Source organism: Ailuropoda melanoleuca, chromosome 2 (assembly GCF_002007445.2).
Source record: "Ailuropoda melanoleuca isolate Jingjing chromosome 2, ASM200744v2, whole genome shotgun sequence".
Lineage (NCBI taxonomy): Eukaryota > Metazoa > Chordata > Mammalia > Carnivora > Ursidae > Ailuropoda > Ailuropoda melanoleuca.
The window spans coordinates 187,171,730-187,187,489 of record NC_048219.1 but is presented as its reverse complement, the minus strand read 5'-3'; the positions used below and the strand labels follow the sequence as shown (position 1 = coordinate 187,187,489).

The window sequence follows — 15,760 nt, the reverse complement described above, 5'->3', positions numbered from 1 at the left end:
ATTTGATTCAGCATCATATTNGGCTTAACCGCTGTGCCACCCAGGCGCCCCAACCATCACTTTACTTTGCCTTCTAAATATCATCTCAAAATCATGAAGATATTTTTTCTATTTTATTTTACAGAAGATTTATTGTTCATTATTCAAATTTAGATCTATAATCCGGAATGGATTTTTATATGTGGTTTAAGATAAGCGCCAAAAGGCATACTTTCCCCATATTGATTCCCATTTGATTCAGCATCATGTTTTAGAAAGAACATCCTTTCCTCCATTGCATTGCTCTGTCACATTAGTGATAAAACAGATTACTGTATATAGAATGGAATAGAATAGAATTTTTGTACTTTTTTTTTAAGATTTTATTTATTTATTTGACAGAGATAGAGACAGCCAGCGAGAGAGGGGACACAAGCAGGNGTTCATTATTCAAATTTAGATCTATAATCCGGAATGGATTTTTATATGTGGTTTAAGATAAGCGCCAAAAGGCATACTTTCCCCATATTGATTCCCATTTGATTCAGCATCATGTTTTAGAAAGAACATCCTTTCCTCCATTGCATTGCTCTGTCACATTAGTGATAAAACAGATTACTGTATATAGAATGGAATAGAATAGAATTTTTGTACTTTTTTTTTTAAGATTTTATTTATTTATTTGACAGAGATAGACAGCCAGCGAGAGAGGGGACACAAGCAGGGGGAGTGGGAGAGGAAGAAGCAGGCTCATAGTGGAGGAGCCTGATGTGGGGCTCTATCCAATAACGCCAGGATCACGCCCTGAGCCAAAGGCAGACGCTTAACTGCTGTGCCACCCAGGCGCCCTGAATTTTTGTACTTTAATAGGAAGTCATGATGTCTGGGAGTTCAAGTCCTCTAAAATTTTTGTCTTCATTATTTTGTCCTTTTGCCTTTCCACATGTATATATTTTAGAATTCATTTGCCAATTTCCACAAAAATTCTTATGGCTTTAGTTGGTGTGCACTGAATGTAGAAAGCAATCTTTTGAGAATCAACATTTTGACAGTACTGAGACTTCCAATCTATGAACATGGTGTATTCCTCTATTTTTTTTTTAAGTCTTCTCTGATTCTTTTAATACAGTTTATTTTATTTTTTTATTTTTTCTCTGGAAACCATATTCATGTTGCTAGTTGGATTTACTTTTAAGTATTTGGTGTTTTTGATGCTATAGAAATAGTAACTTTTTAAGAATTTTTAATAGTTTTGTTACTATGTAGGAATTGTATATGATCTTTCACCCTGTAATTTTCTCCATTTAATTATTAATTACATCTACTGAATTTTCTTTTTCTCAGTTATGCCAAATGAAAATAGTGACCCCTGAATTTCTCCCTTTCTGATTCTGATAACTTCTACTTTTCTTTTTTTTTACTTTCCTTTTGAACTGTCTAGGACCCCCATTATACTTTTGACTAAATGTAATGATAATGGACTGTCTTGTCTCATCCATAGCGTTAGCTATACATTGTTGTTGTGTTTCGTATTTTATCAGATTAAGAACATTTTTTTCTGTCTTTCTATTCCTTGTTTTATAAGTTTTTTTTTAATTAATAGGCATTGATTGCTTTTCCTACAAATATAGAGACGGCCATATGATTTTTCTTTATTTTTCTGATGATGTAATAAATCATGTGGATTGATTTTAGAATGTTAACTAATCTTGCATTTCCTGAATATACCTAACTTTTCTAACACATCATTTTGGATGTGACTGCTATCATTTTGTTTGGTATGCATATGCATACATTTGCATTTATGCTCATGAGGTTGCTATGTTCTGTTATAATGCCTACACTATAGATTTGGAAACTGAGGTATAGAGATTTTAAATGAATGATTAAAGCCAAACAGACAGTGATTTAGAATGAGGGAATTTGATTTAAGAATATATTTCCATAACATTAAATTATTAAATAGCAGTTGCTGATTATAATGTTTTCAGAAAATGATATGTAATGATGCTGTTGCTCTGTGAAGTCCCATATATTAAATTTGTATTTTTCTAGAAATTATACCACTTTGACAAGTGTGACAGTTAATTCTATGTATAACATGGCTAGCCTAAAGGTTGTCCAGAGAATTGACAAAACATTATTTCTGAGTATGTCTGAGAAGGTGTTTCCAGAAGAGATTAGCATTTGACTTGAATGGTGAAAGATCATCTTCCCTAAGGCAAATGGGCATATCTGATGATGATGGTCCTGAGTAGAGTAACAGAACAGAGAAAAAGGTGGCTATGCTGTTTTTGTTTGAGCTGGGACATCCCTCTTCTCCTGTCCTTAGATAGGTGTGCTCCTGGTTCTTGGACCCTCAGATTCACCTGAATTATACCACTGGCTCCCCAGGTTCTCCAGCTCAGAGACAGCAGATCATGGGACTTCTTGGTCTCCATTATCACACGAGCCTATTTCTATAATAAATTCCTTCATATATATTATATATAATGCATATTATACATATTACATTATATCCCTAAAATAATATTATATATTATCTTGGTTCCGTTTCTTCAAACAACCCAGACCAGTACTGGCAAATCTTATTTTTTTTTCCCACACAGTGGTAATGCATTTTTATCACGGCTTACAAAACCCTAAAAATCTATCTTCCTTCTCTTTCTTTAAAAATTTCTTTTCCTTCACATGCACACATGCTCATTATTAATCTTCAGCCACACTGACCACTTGCCACTTTTTGAACATACCAAAGCCAAGTGCACTTCTGCGTTTGTGTCATTGCTCATGTCCTTCCCTTTGCCTAGGCCTTTCTCACTGTAGACATCTGCATGGCTCATGCTCATTTCCTTCATTTCTCTGCAAAAATGGCATGTCATTAAAACGGACTTCCCTGACTCATGTCACCTTCTCATGTAGATTATTAGCAGAGATACTCAGCCATGCTCCTTTCTTCCCTGCTCGCTCATAAACTAGTCCTCTTTACTAGTTGCCTTTACTTGTTTCCAGCCTCTACAGCCCATATTGACACCCAATATTTTAAATTTATTTCTCTAACTGCTCCAAAATAATCTAAACTCCTTAAAAAGATGGGGCTTTATTCTGGATCTATTTCCAGGTCCCAGATGAGTATCTGATATATTACAGACTTTTTTTTACAGATATTTATTGTATGAATGAATAAATAAATGAATGAATGAGTTTTGAAGTGTTAAAAGTTACCTAATTTCTCAGAAATTTTTCCTAATTATTTTTTTTTCCTGTGAATCGAACACTGAAGAAAGACAAGCTTGGGGCCTTCATTATTATCTTCTTTTTATAGCAATGATTCAGAAGGCATTGATAGATATTTAACACATTTTTCACATGCATCCTGACTAGGCCCAAGGTAACTTGGAGGTAGGAGCATTCATCATTTGCCATATGATAAGCTTTTGCTGTTTTCTTGTAGTGCAAGGAGTTCATAATGCCCACTTTATATGCAATATGCTTGAAAAATGAAAGATTATTGTTGATATTATAGTAAGATATGCAATATCATATGTAATTCATTTTCCTCAATGTATGCCCTTTAGCTATATTTAACCCTGTCCTTCATACCTAGTCCTAAAATAAATGTAAAAGTGGAGTTCTGTGTATAAGTGGTGCATCTATCTACCAAATTGATTTCTGGAGCCAAAGAAATAATTGTAATTTATGAGATACGCTTGTGATAGTCATGAATGTTAAGCAGAGTAGATAGGTCTGGGTGACATGACTTTGATTTTTAATTATAGGTCAACTTAGCTTAATTCCACAGTGTGACACTTCACCCTTCTTTCTTTAAACTGAAAGCTAAAAGTGCAAATGGGCTAAACTTTGAATGACAGCCTGATTTCTAGCAGCTAAAAATGCAACTCTCAGCAAGTGATGTGACTTCCTGGGCCCTCAGTTTTCCTGACTTGGCCCACAAAATTTCTAATATCCATCCTTAAATCTGCAAAAAATGCAATGGTTCTATATCATCATTTATTAAGGGAACCAGCTTGGGAATTAGAACTTAGATGAGAAGTGTTTTAGTCCTAAGTCTAATACACAGCTTTCTGATAAAAGAGAGGGAGGAAGAAAGGGAAGAGAGAGAGCGAGAGAGAGAGACAGTATCCTGCATCAGAGATCTTTTTATTTCTTTCATTTCTTAAATTTTTAAAAAAATATTTTATTTATTTATTTTTTTATTTGAGAGAGAGAGAGAGCAAGCACAGGCAGACTCCACACTGAACACAGAACCCAACATGGGGCTTGATCTCACAACTGTGAGATCAGGACTTGAGCTGAAACCAAGAATCTGGCACTCAACTAACTGAGCCACCCAGGCACCCCCATCAGAAATCTTTTTAAAAAAATACAACCCCAATTTTAAAAACACAACCCCAGTTTGCCAGACCTTGCCTACCTGAGAGAACAGATGAGGTCAGAGTCACAGTACTCAAGTTTTATTGGAGCTTCCCTTTGACTCCAGAATCACACTGTCCTCTTGAACATCATTCTTCCTCAGCATTAAGATGTTGCTTAGAATCCCTAGGGATTGTGCTTAGCTGTGAGTAAGGGAGTTGGGGCAAGCCTGAGGGAAAGAGGTTTCAGTGATGTCAATCATAAGAGTAAAGTTACCATTACCTGATGGAATTTGGTGCATTGAAGATATGATGTGGTTAGAACCTAAAGAATGGGAGTGGGGATGGGAGGTGGGGATTGTAACTTAAGATTAGAAAGTGAGGTGGGGCTAGATCAAGCAAGGGTCTGTAGGACAGCTATTTTAGCTTTCACCTGTGATACTTCTGCTTACCGTAAGTCTAGGTAGAGCTGAGGTAGAAGGGAAAATTTGAGTGCCAGACACGATGATGTATTGAGATAGATCCTTCTCTCACTGCCAAGGGTCTCCTCACTAGTTCAAGTTCATCCTGGGTGGCTCCTTCTTACCTAAGTGTAAGAGGCCTCCCAGCAAGTCTTAGATATTTCACAGATTTCTTGGAGCTTGGCCATGCTAACTCATCAGGTATGCCCAGTCATGTCAGAAGCACATTTTAGGTGCAAGGCAGAAAAATGTATACTCAGGCTACATTATAATATATCATAATCAAAATTTGTGATGCCTACCGGAATCTAGAAACTTAAATGCTAGGTGCAGTTTAGCTTCTAATCGGAGGTTAAAGATGATCTAGATAAGGTTACTGCTTGTGTCTCTCATCAAAAATGGATTTTTCAGTAGTTCCTTTGCTATCTGCTTTCTGTGTCACTGATCCTAGTCCATCCCATAGTTCTAACACACAGAGGAAGCGAACCGTCCTCTTGAGCTAGATCTCCTTATTAGTAGAACAAGCTGGCACCACTGGGATGATTTTCAAACTCTGACAAAATATAGGCAAACCCTTGCAGAAGGGCTGACAGAAAGGTAGCTGGCCTAATTGGAAGCTGGTATTTAAAATAATGAGAGAGAAACTTCTGTATCACCTTAAAGGTTCACTGACTTCATGCAAATATGCTGAGGGCACCCTGTTCTCCCATTAGAGAAGAGGACCAAATACGTTCTCGTATTATGTATATGTGGAAAAGGCTAGCTGGTAATGGCTAAAAAAATACTTGTTTTTTTTTAAAGATATTATTTATTTATTTGACAGAGATAGACAGCCAGCGAGAGAGGGAACACAAGCAGGGGGAGTGGGAGAGGAAGAAGCAGGCTCATAGCTGAGGAGCCTGATGTGGGGCTCGATCCCACAACACCGGGATCACGCCCTGAGCCGAAGGCAGACGCTTAACGACTGCGCCACCCAGGCGCCCCAACAAAATACTTGTTTTTGCCACAGTGATGAAAACAAATGCCTGAATTTGGGAAATGTCCACTAGTGAAACCAATCATTTCAATGAAAGGAAGTATGTACTGCTGAAGTCGTGTCCCAACATAAAATGTTCATTTGTGGAAACGATGCTTTATTTAGCAATGCTCTCAAAGCTCGATGAGGAAGTATAAGGATCAGCAAACTGAAATGTAGTATGAATTTCTTTGCAAAATATTTGATGTGACTGAACTATTTTGTGGGTTAAGTGTTTTTTGTTTATGAAAAATTATTTAATGACAGGGCTCTTGAAATTACATGTCTGTAGAGAAGGTCACAATAGTCCCACAATAGTTTGTTTCTGAGGGAGTAGAGAGCAGGGCTCACTTGAATAGCAGTTGGGAGTCTGGGCTCCTTTTTGTGTATGTGATTGTGCTCTTGGTTGGTTTCGTTTTTTGTGGGGGATGGGCTGAGAGAAAAAGTTTTAACTAAAAAGATATGCACAATTGATTAAAATTTACTAAAGAACAAACCTTCTACATTTTCAGGCTATCTTTCAAAATCAGTCCTCTGTTCTGAATTATCCATTAACTTGCAGATTCAGGTTCACCCCCTTATTATTAAAATACATATTCATAAACCTTTCATAGTTGTGATGTTCTAGTTACAAATAGCTTCTACTTTTCTAAGATGTTATTTCACTTTGTTTAAGCAAGAATTCTTGACTTAAGTGGTTTTTGTTTTTGTTTTTAAAGGGAAAGAATTCATTTGCTGATCTTTTTCTCCTTATTGGGCTCATCAAATGATTTCAGGCACATTATTTCAGACCCTTTGTTGATAAACTCCTATTGGGTTAACATTGCATTTATTTGTTTCTAAGATTTGATTCTGTGGATGTTTGAGATGAACTCATTAACATCTTGATTTTTTTATGAAAACAGAAAGATTTTTAGTCACAAAGTTGGGAGTAAGGCATGGGTGATTGGTAATATCTGTTTCCTGAACCCCATTATTTGCAAAGAAACCCAATAAGGACACTTTGAGTTTTGCCACACACCACTTAACAGAGTTATTAACTAAGAGATATATGTTATTATATTGGACCTCTCAGAGTGGATAAAGATTTAATGCAGGATACCCTCCTAGCACTGATGACAGCATAAAGAATTACACACTGTGAGACAAGTGTTAAAATGCCTGGCAATTTCTGTGAGTCTAAGGAAGAAGTAGTTTAAAAAATAGCTTTTATCAGCTAATTGTGTGGATTTCATTTGCCAGAATAGAAGAATATATATTAAGTTATGTAAGGCTAGTAAGACTCTATTAAAATATTATTTCTTATAGGTGGAGATACAGTTTAAAAAATAAAAATTAAAAAAACCCAACCTAAAATTCAAAGGAAAAAAACACACAATTTTTGATGCTATTGACTCTTGGAAAGTTTGCATGAATGGTTGAGGACCAGTGACATCATAACATGGACAGAATTGCTCCAACAGGGAAGGGTTTGCTCACTTGTACCTAGAGCTTACACTTTATGTATATTAGCTCATTTAATCCTCACAATAATTCTCTGGGGGGAGGTTTACTATTGCTACACCTCTTTTATTTTATTTATTTATTTATTTATTTATTTATTTATTTATTTATTTATTTGTTTTTAGAGAGGTGTGGAGGGGCAGAAAGAATCTTAAGCAGGCTCCATACCTAGCAAGGAGCCTGACGTGGGGCTTGATCTCACAACCCTGAGATCACAACCTAACCTGAAATCAAGAGTCAGATGCTTAATGGACTGGGCCAGCCAGGCACAGCTGTTCTCCCTCTTGTAAAGATAATGAAGTTGGGGTACAGAGAATAAGTGCAATCATATGTCCAAGGCTAGACAGAAAGGGAGTAGAAGAGGGAGAATCTGAATGCAGAACTTCTGACTCTAGACTCTGTGCATTTCACCACTAATCTATAAAGGAATAGAATCTGCATGGTCCTAAGAATAGAAGCTGATTGCTGCCATACCCTCTCTGGATGGGCTGTAATGCTACTGGGACTTGTCTTGGTTTGAGAAGCTGGAAAGATACTCCCAGCTTCATCAGAACAGTCATGACTTTTTAAACAATAAACTTGGGGGGGGGGGAAGGTGAAGAAACTTGTTATGCATTTTGTCATGGTCTGCATAATGGCTTTCTATTAGAAGTTCAGGTACTACAGAAACAAAGATTTCTTAACCTCAGAACTATTAACATTTTGGAATGAATAATTTTGTTGTTGCAGAAGGCTGTCCTGTTTCACTGTGGGATGTTACTAGCACTCCTGGCTTCTCACTAGAGATGCCAGTAGCACCACCAGTGTGATAGCCAAGCATGCCTCCAGACATCACCCAATGTCCCCTGGAGGCAAAACCATCCCTTGTTGAAGATGATGGTTATATTTATAGCTGTATGTGTTTATAGTTGTGATCTGAGTTGGATAAAGGTCTTTGTAACTTTAATTAATATTAACAGAATTCCTGTGAATTTCTGTATTTTGGGGAAAATAGAAATTTTTATTTCTATGTGGCCTAGAATTTGTATGTATCTTCTAGTCAATTAGTGGATTTTTGGTAGAGTGATTAGTGGCATATAAGCTAGGAAAGGTGAATTTTTTCCAGGGCATGGAGGCTAAAGCAACCAGGAATGCTAAGACACTGACTTGTTGAGAAATTCCAGAAACAGTTCAATACGGATATTTCTTTTCTTTTCTTTTTTTTTTAAGATTTTATTTATTTATTCGACAGAGATAGAGACAGCCAGCGAGAGAGGGAACACAAGCAGGGGGAGTGGGAGAGGAAGAAGCAGGCTCATAGCGGAGGAGCCTGATGTGGGGCTCGATCCCAGGGATCACGCCCTGAGCCAAAGGCAGATGCCTAACTGCTGTGCCACCCAGGCGCCCCTCAATAGGGATATTTCTAATCCAGGCAGAGTGAAAGTTTATCATATAAAAAGGTAGTTAGAGCTCAAACCACTGTATGAAGAACCAGTGACGATGGTGAGTTATCAGCTTTCTTGAATGGTTAATATCGTGGCATGTCAGAGCCAGAAGGCCTACTTAGGATCCACTTATTCAGTTCTCTCATTTTACAAAGGAACAGGGTGTAGTAAGGTTAAATTCCTTTACCACATTGCTGGTGGCCAAGATAGGACTAGAAGGTAGATCTCCCAATTCCCCTGTCTTCTAAACACAATTTCTCTGGGGAATGCATGAAATCCAGAAGTTAGTTGTCAGGAAGAGTCTTCCATTTTCACCTGTGGAAACAAAGCCTCTCTTTCTTTGCTCATGTAACTAGTTATTTTTTTCTCTTTAATATTTCTGCTAGAATGCTGTCATCCTGTGTTTCTCTTTTGTCAACTAACTTTTGTTTTTTATAAAGAAGAGATAATCTTCATCTCATCGCAGTACCTGGCAAAGTTATTCAAGTGTTCAAAGAAACAATATTCTAAGAAATTTAAGAATGATGAAATCCAAGCATTGTGGGTTAATACAAAGGCTACTATTGCCAAGCATCCAGAAGAAAGCTGTATTTTCCCAATATGGGGAAAACAATTATTGGATGCTATTATTTTATTTTATTGATTTTTCTGTCCTCTCCTCAGACTGCTTCCAAGGGAACAAGTTTTTTTTCCCTCCCTTTTCCTATCTTGGCTCTCCAGGGCCTCACGTGATAATTGGTAAATAAGAGACCCTTAATAAATGTATTTAATGGGCTAAATTAAATGCCCCAATCAAAAGACACAGGGTATCAGATTAGATAAAAAAAGCAAGACCCATCAATATGCTGTCTGCAAGAGACTCATTTTAGACCCAAAGACATGTCCAGATTTAAAGTGAGGGTGTGGAAAACAATTTATCATGCTAATGGACATCAAAAGAAAGCTGGGGTGCAATCCTTATATAAGACAAATTAGATTTTGAGCCAAGGACTGTAATAAGAGATGAGGAAGGGCACTGTGTCATACTTAAAGGATCTATCCAACAAACAGATCTAACAATTGTAAATATTTGTGCCCCTAACATGGGGGCAGCCAATTATTTAAGCCAATTAATAACAAAATCAAAGAAACACATTGACAATAATACAATAATAGTAGGGTACTTTAATAGGCCCCTCGTGGCAATGGACTGATCATCTAAGCAAAAGATCAGCAAGGAAATAAGGGCTTTAAATGACACACTGGACCAGATGGGCTTCACAGAAATATTCAGAACATTCCATCCCAAAGCAACAGGATACATATTCTTCTTGAATGCACATGAAACATTCTCCAGAATAGATCACAACCTGGGTCACAAATCAGGTCTCAACTAGTACCAAAAGACTGGGATCATTCCCTGCATATTTTTGAACCACAATGCTTTGAAACTGGAACTCAGTCACAAGAGGAAAGTTGGAAAGAACTCAAATACATGGAGGCTAAAGAGCATCGTACTGAAAAAATGAATGGGTCAGCCAGGATATTAAAGAAGAATTTAAAAAATTCATGGAAACAAATGAAAATGAAAACACAACTGTTCAAAATCTTTGGGATGCAGCAAAGGTGGTCCTAAGAGGGAAATATATAGCATGACAAGCCTTTCTCAAGAAACAAGAAAGGTCTCAAATACACAACCTAACCTTACACCTAAAGGAGCTGGAGAAAGAACAGCAAATGGAGCCTAAATCCAGCAAGAGAAGAGAAATAATAAAGATTAGAGCAGAAATCAATGAAACAGAAACCAAAACAACAGTAGAACAGATCAATGAAACTAGGAGCTGGTTCTTTGAAAGAATTAATAAGATAGATAAACCCCTGGCCAGACTTATCAAAAAGAAAAGATAAAGGTCCCAAATAAACAAAATCATGAATGAAAGAGGAGAGCTCACAACCAACACCAAAGAAATACAAACAAGTATAAGAACATATCATTAGCAACGATATGCCAACAAATTAGACAATCTGGAAGAAATGGATGCATTCCTAGAGAGGTATAAACTACCAAAACTGAACCAAGAAGAAATCGAAAACCTGAACAGACCCATAACCAGCAAGGAAATTGAAGCTGTAATCAAAAATCTCCCAATAAATGTATGCGTCAAATGATGAAATAAAGTAACGGATTTGCTAGTGTGGACACAGTAGAAATTTTCAAAATGAATTTACATGAAACACAGTATCTTGACAACCATTGGCCAAACAGAGCATGCATCATAATGTTTAGAAATAGCAGACGTGGGGCGCCTGGGTGGCTCAGTCGTTATGCGTCTGCTTTCGGCTCAGGGCGTGATCCTGGAGTTCTGGGATCGAGCCCCACATTGGGCTCTTCCACTGGGAGCCTGCTTCTTCCTCTCCCACTCCCCCTGCTTGTGTTCCCTCTCTCGCCAGCTGTCTCTCTCTCTGTCAAATGAATAAATAAAAATCTTCAAAGAAAAAAAAAAGAAAAAAAAAAAAGAAATAGCAGACGTAGCCATCCAGACTTGGATGAAAATTCTAATTCTGATTGTTATGAACATGTGATCTTAGTCAAATTGTTTAACCCCCTGAGCCCCAACTTCTGTACCTGTTAAAAGGTCATAACAGAGTATTTATCTCTAAGGGTTTTTATGAAGATTAAATGAAAAAAATGCAAGTAAATTGATTAGGCAAGAGCTTGGCATTGGCACTTAGCACGGACTCAGTAATTGTGAGTCGAGTGGGAAGGATAATTCCATCCCATGTGGCCATTTTGCCCATGGAGAAACATTTATTGACCAATCCCCAGGTTTTTGGAAGAATTACCATGCTGTGAGTATCAAGAGATCTGCCAGGCAAGTTTCTCCTTGCTTCCAGCATCAAAGTAGAGGTGCCCTTGCCTCTTTCCCTCTCTGCCATAGGGGCTAAGCATGGGTCAGTGACTAGCTGTGTAAATGGATTAAGAACCTCACCCACAGGAGCACCTGGGTGGCTCAGCCGTTAAGCATCTGCCTTCAGCTCTGGTCATGATCCCAACCCCCACATCGGGCTCCCTGCTCGGCGGGAAGCCTGCTTCTCCCTCTCACACTCCCCTTGGTTGTGGTCCCTTTCTTGATTTCTCTTTCTGTCAAATAAATAAATAAAATCTTAGAAAAAAAAAAAAAGAACCTCGCCCACAGGCCAGTTATTCTGGATTTATATAAAGGGTGAATGAAACAATGCTTTGAAATTCAGCCTGAGTCTCTTGATATAGCAGTGCTTGCCCGAGAAGTCCTGCATGAGGAGACATATTGAGTGTCCAGTAACTATCAATAAAATGGACTTCATGTTCCATTTGGCTTTTTTTTTCTCTTTGCATCAGGGAATTCTAGAAGGCACCAAGGATGAAGTACTAAGACCTAGCTCTTTCAACTATTATGAAAAGGAGTGTCAGTCTTAGGATCCCACCCTTTATTTAAACAAGAAAATAAAATGTAGATAACAATAGCAACTAGCTAAGGGATGGAATCTATATTCAAGTGGAGAAAATTGAACATACAATATTTAAATGATGAAAAGTAGTGGTTGCCCAGGTGGTGCAGTCAATTAGTTGTCCAACTCTTGGTTTCGGCTCAGGTCATGATCTCAGGGCCATGAGACTGAGCCCCAAGCCAGGCTCCACACTCAGCTCAGAGTGTGCTTAAGGCTTTCTCTTCCATGGCCCCTGCACCCTACCTTCCCGCTCTCTCTCTCTCAAATAAATAAACACATCTTTGAAAAAATGATGAACAGTATACTGAAAAATGTTGACTTTTAATCCATCCTGCACCCCCATACATGCTGCCATCATGTTGTGTTAAATTGAATTAACATCTACATACTTCTTAATAATGAAGTCACATAACTCTCAGATGTGCCACTTTGGGTTTGCATACGTAGACTTTTTTGAGTCATTCAAGATGGATTTGGGAATGAGAACACTGGTTGTTGCAAAATGGTAAAGCAGAGGGCTGAACCAGATAACACCCCCTTGAGGGAGATGAAGCAAAGCAAAGTAACAGCCCAGCCTGAGGGAGAGCAAGAGGTGGGGGTGCTAGGACAGACCACAAATGTGGTCTCAGAGAATGGCTACCTTCTGATGAACATGGGCATTGCTGAACTAAGTAGATTGTAAAAAATAAAAACTAAGTAAAAAATTCAAAAATTACTTCATTTGTTTCTTCTTGAACATGGAAATTTCTTTATGTCTCTGGTGTCATTGCAGGTGAGAGGCAGGAAATCAACAATTTTGAGACTTAAACATACTTTGAGCCCTTGAAGAGAGTATTCATTCATTCATTTGCTCATCACTCAGTCACTTACTTATTCCTTTTTTTTTTTATTTTTTTATTTTTTATTTATTCGACAGAGATAGACAGTCAGCGAGAGAGGGAACACAAGCAGGGGGAGTGGGAGAGGAAGAAGCAGGCTCATAGCAGAGGAGCCTGATGTGGGGCTCGATCCCATAACGCTGGGATCACGCCCTGAGCCGAAGGCAGACGCTTAACCGCTGTGCCACCCAGGCGCCCCTCACTTACTTATTCCTTTAATGAACATTTAGTGTGTTTCTTCAATGTCCTAGACAAGAAAAAAAAATTTGAGATTCACATCTCAGATGTTTTGAAGCTCTGAATGAAAAGCCTGGAGATAAAAAATTTGGAAAGATTATAGCAATCCAGAGATGGTATATTAAAAATAACTGAGCCATAGCTGTTACTGTAAAGGAAGCATAAAGAAATATATTCTCTTTAAATTATTTCATATATTAGAAAAATATATAAAATATTTAATATATAATATAAAATATATATGTACAAATGTCTGCATACATTTATCGATGTCCTGAACAGGCTTTAGATCTTTAACAATTATTAATTTTTTTAAAGGTAATGGTTATACAGAGCTGACACTCTAAATTTGTTGTCACTGCTCTGTCTTATAACAGAATGATAAAAAGAAATATAAGACTTTTTTAGATTAAATCATCTATCACCCACTTATAACTGAGTAAAGGATGATTAATGTTAGTTCATATTGTTGGCTGGCTTTTTATGATAATTGCTTTTTGATCAGTTTTTGCAAATTGGAACTTGAAACTCCAAGGTGAGATTTATAACACCGGGAAGATTTTTATTAAACCCTGAAAAACCATAACAATAAAAATATGTGCTTATAAGGTGAACCTTATATTTCTCTGCACCAAAAATAAGTTCATTTTTCAGAATTAAATAAAAACTACTTAGAATTAAGAAATTTCTATTGATGCAATATTCTGAATTCCTTGAAAAAAAAAGATGAGCTATAATATAATAGGGGATTGGGATGTGGGAAAATAATTGTTCATTTCTCACCCTAATAATCAAAATCACATATATATTCCATAATTATAATCATAATAACAATAGTAATGGTAACTCACACGTATTGATTGCTTAGAGTGTGCCAATTCAGTGTCAAGCACTTGTCTACAAGTCATTTTACCTAATGCTCCAGGAGACAAGCATCGTCACTTTTCTCATTCTATAGATGAGATGCTCTGGCACTGAGGTGTAAAGTTCTTTGTCCAAAGTCACATAGCTGATAAATGGAAGTTGGATCCTCCAAGTCTGTCTGTCTTCCAAACCCACTGGATTAACTATGCTGGATGGCAAAATACAGAAATTACTTTCTTTGATGCTGTCAGCTGACATTTGAATGAAGGAAAGAAAAAAAGTCTTACTGCAATCCTTATTTGATTTCAGAACATGGAGGAGAAAATGGAGAGGAAAGTGGACCCTGTCTCTTGATGAATCATAAATTCTATCTCAAAGGGATGAACCCTTTCAGTGTCCTTGCATTCTGAAGCACAGCTTCCCACACAGCACTAAGAACCTACTTAGTTCTAAGAATATCATATTCAAAGCATACAGATTGTTTGAGGAAAATTTCCCTTGCACATGCCTTATAGGGGGAAAATCTCAAATGTAACCCAAAAGGGCATGAGATAAACAAATGAAAAATGAAAAAAAAAAAATGAACTCTTTTCTCCCATTCTGTCCAGCACTCTTCTCCCCCACAATCTCCGTTTGAAAATACTTTCTCAGCTTTCTTATGGTTTTGAGCACATATTTAACATTTTGAGAAACTTCTATTTGTCTTCGGCTAGAATAGCCCACATAAACATCCTCTGCCTACTTATTTAGAACAGCTCCTGCTTCTTCTCACACTCTCCACTTGCAAGTTCACTATTGTGATAACAATCATATCCCCCAAACATAATAATTAACACTTAGTAATAGGAATGTAGGAAGTTTATTTTTGGTTTCTCTTACCTCAAAATGAAATTGCTTTTTCCTTATGGTCTCAGGGGAACACTAGCGGTGTGGCTGTATTCTTGAATTTCCAAATCTTATTCCTGAAGAATTCCACAGACAGAGATCAACCATTTGGCATTTCGCTGAGGATTGTGCTTCTTCCTAAAAGCTCTTGAATGAAGAATGCCATAGAAATGACATTCTAGTCAGATATGCCAAACTGGATTGACTTCCTTCCTTCTTGTTCTCCTTGAGCCAATCAGAGATGGATTGCAGCATACATTCACTTGGAATGACAAGGCAGACAAATATCAGGATGTTTGAAGAAAGATGAAAATAGAAAGTGGAGTTGGAAGATAGACTGAGAACGGAGACAAATGTGCTGTGATTTGAGATGAAACATCAAATTTATTTGTGGTATAACCCCAAATATCAGCATATGTATAATTCATTATTTGGGTAATAAGTGTATTTGGAAATAGTTGGAATTCTTAACTTGATTTTCTTTTTTTTTTTAAAGATACTATTTATTCATTCATGAGAGACAGAGAGAGAAGAGCAGAGGCAGAAGGAGAAGCAGGCTCCCCAAGGAGCAGGGACCCCAATGCGGGACTTGATCACAGGACCCTGGGATCCTGACCTGGGCCGAAGGCAGACACTGATCTGAGCCACCCAGGCGCCCTTAATTTGATTTTCT

The 15,760-nt window shown here is 37.4% G+C and overlaps 1 long non-coding RNA gene across 2 annotated transcripts; it reads right to left on the bottom strand.

Moving 5' to 3' along the window:
- Positions 1-11,162: 11,162 nt before the first annotated feature.
- Positions 11,163-15,231, bottom strand: LOC117796504. Of its 2 annotated transcripts, none has more exons than XR_004621069.1 (3): positions 15,082-15,231; positions 14,252-14,410; positions 11,163-11,197 (listed from the first exon to the last, which is right to left on the bottom strand). It is a non-coding gene; the product is annotated as an uncharacterized LOC117796504 (long non-coding RNA). The 2 variants fall into 2 exon arrangements; XR_004621065.1 differs by lacking the exon at positions 11,163-11,197 and adding an exon at positions 13,207-13,348.
- Positions 15,232-15,760: the final 529 nt, after the last annotated feature.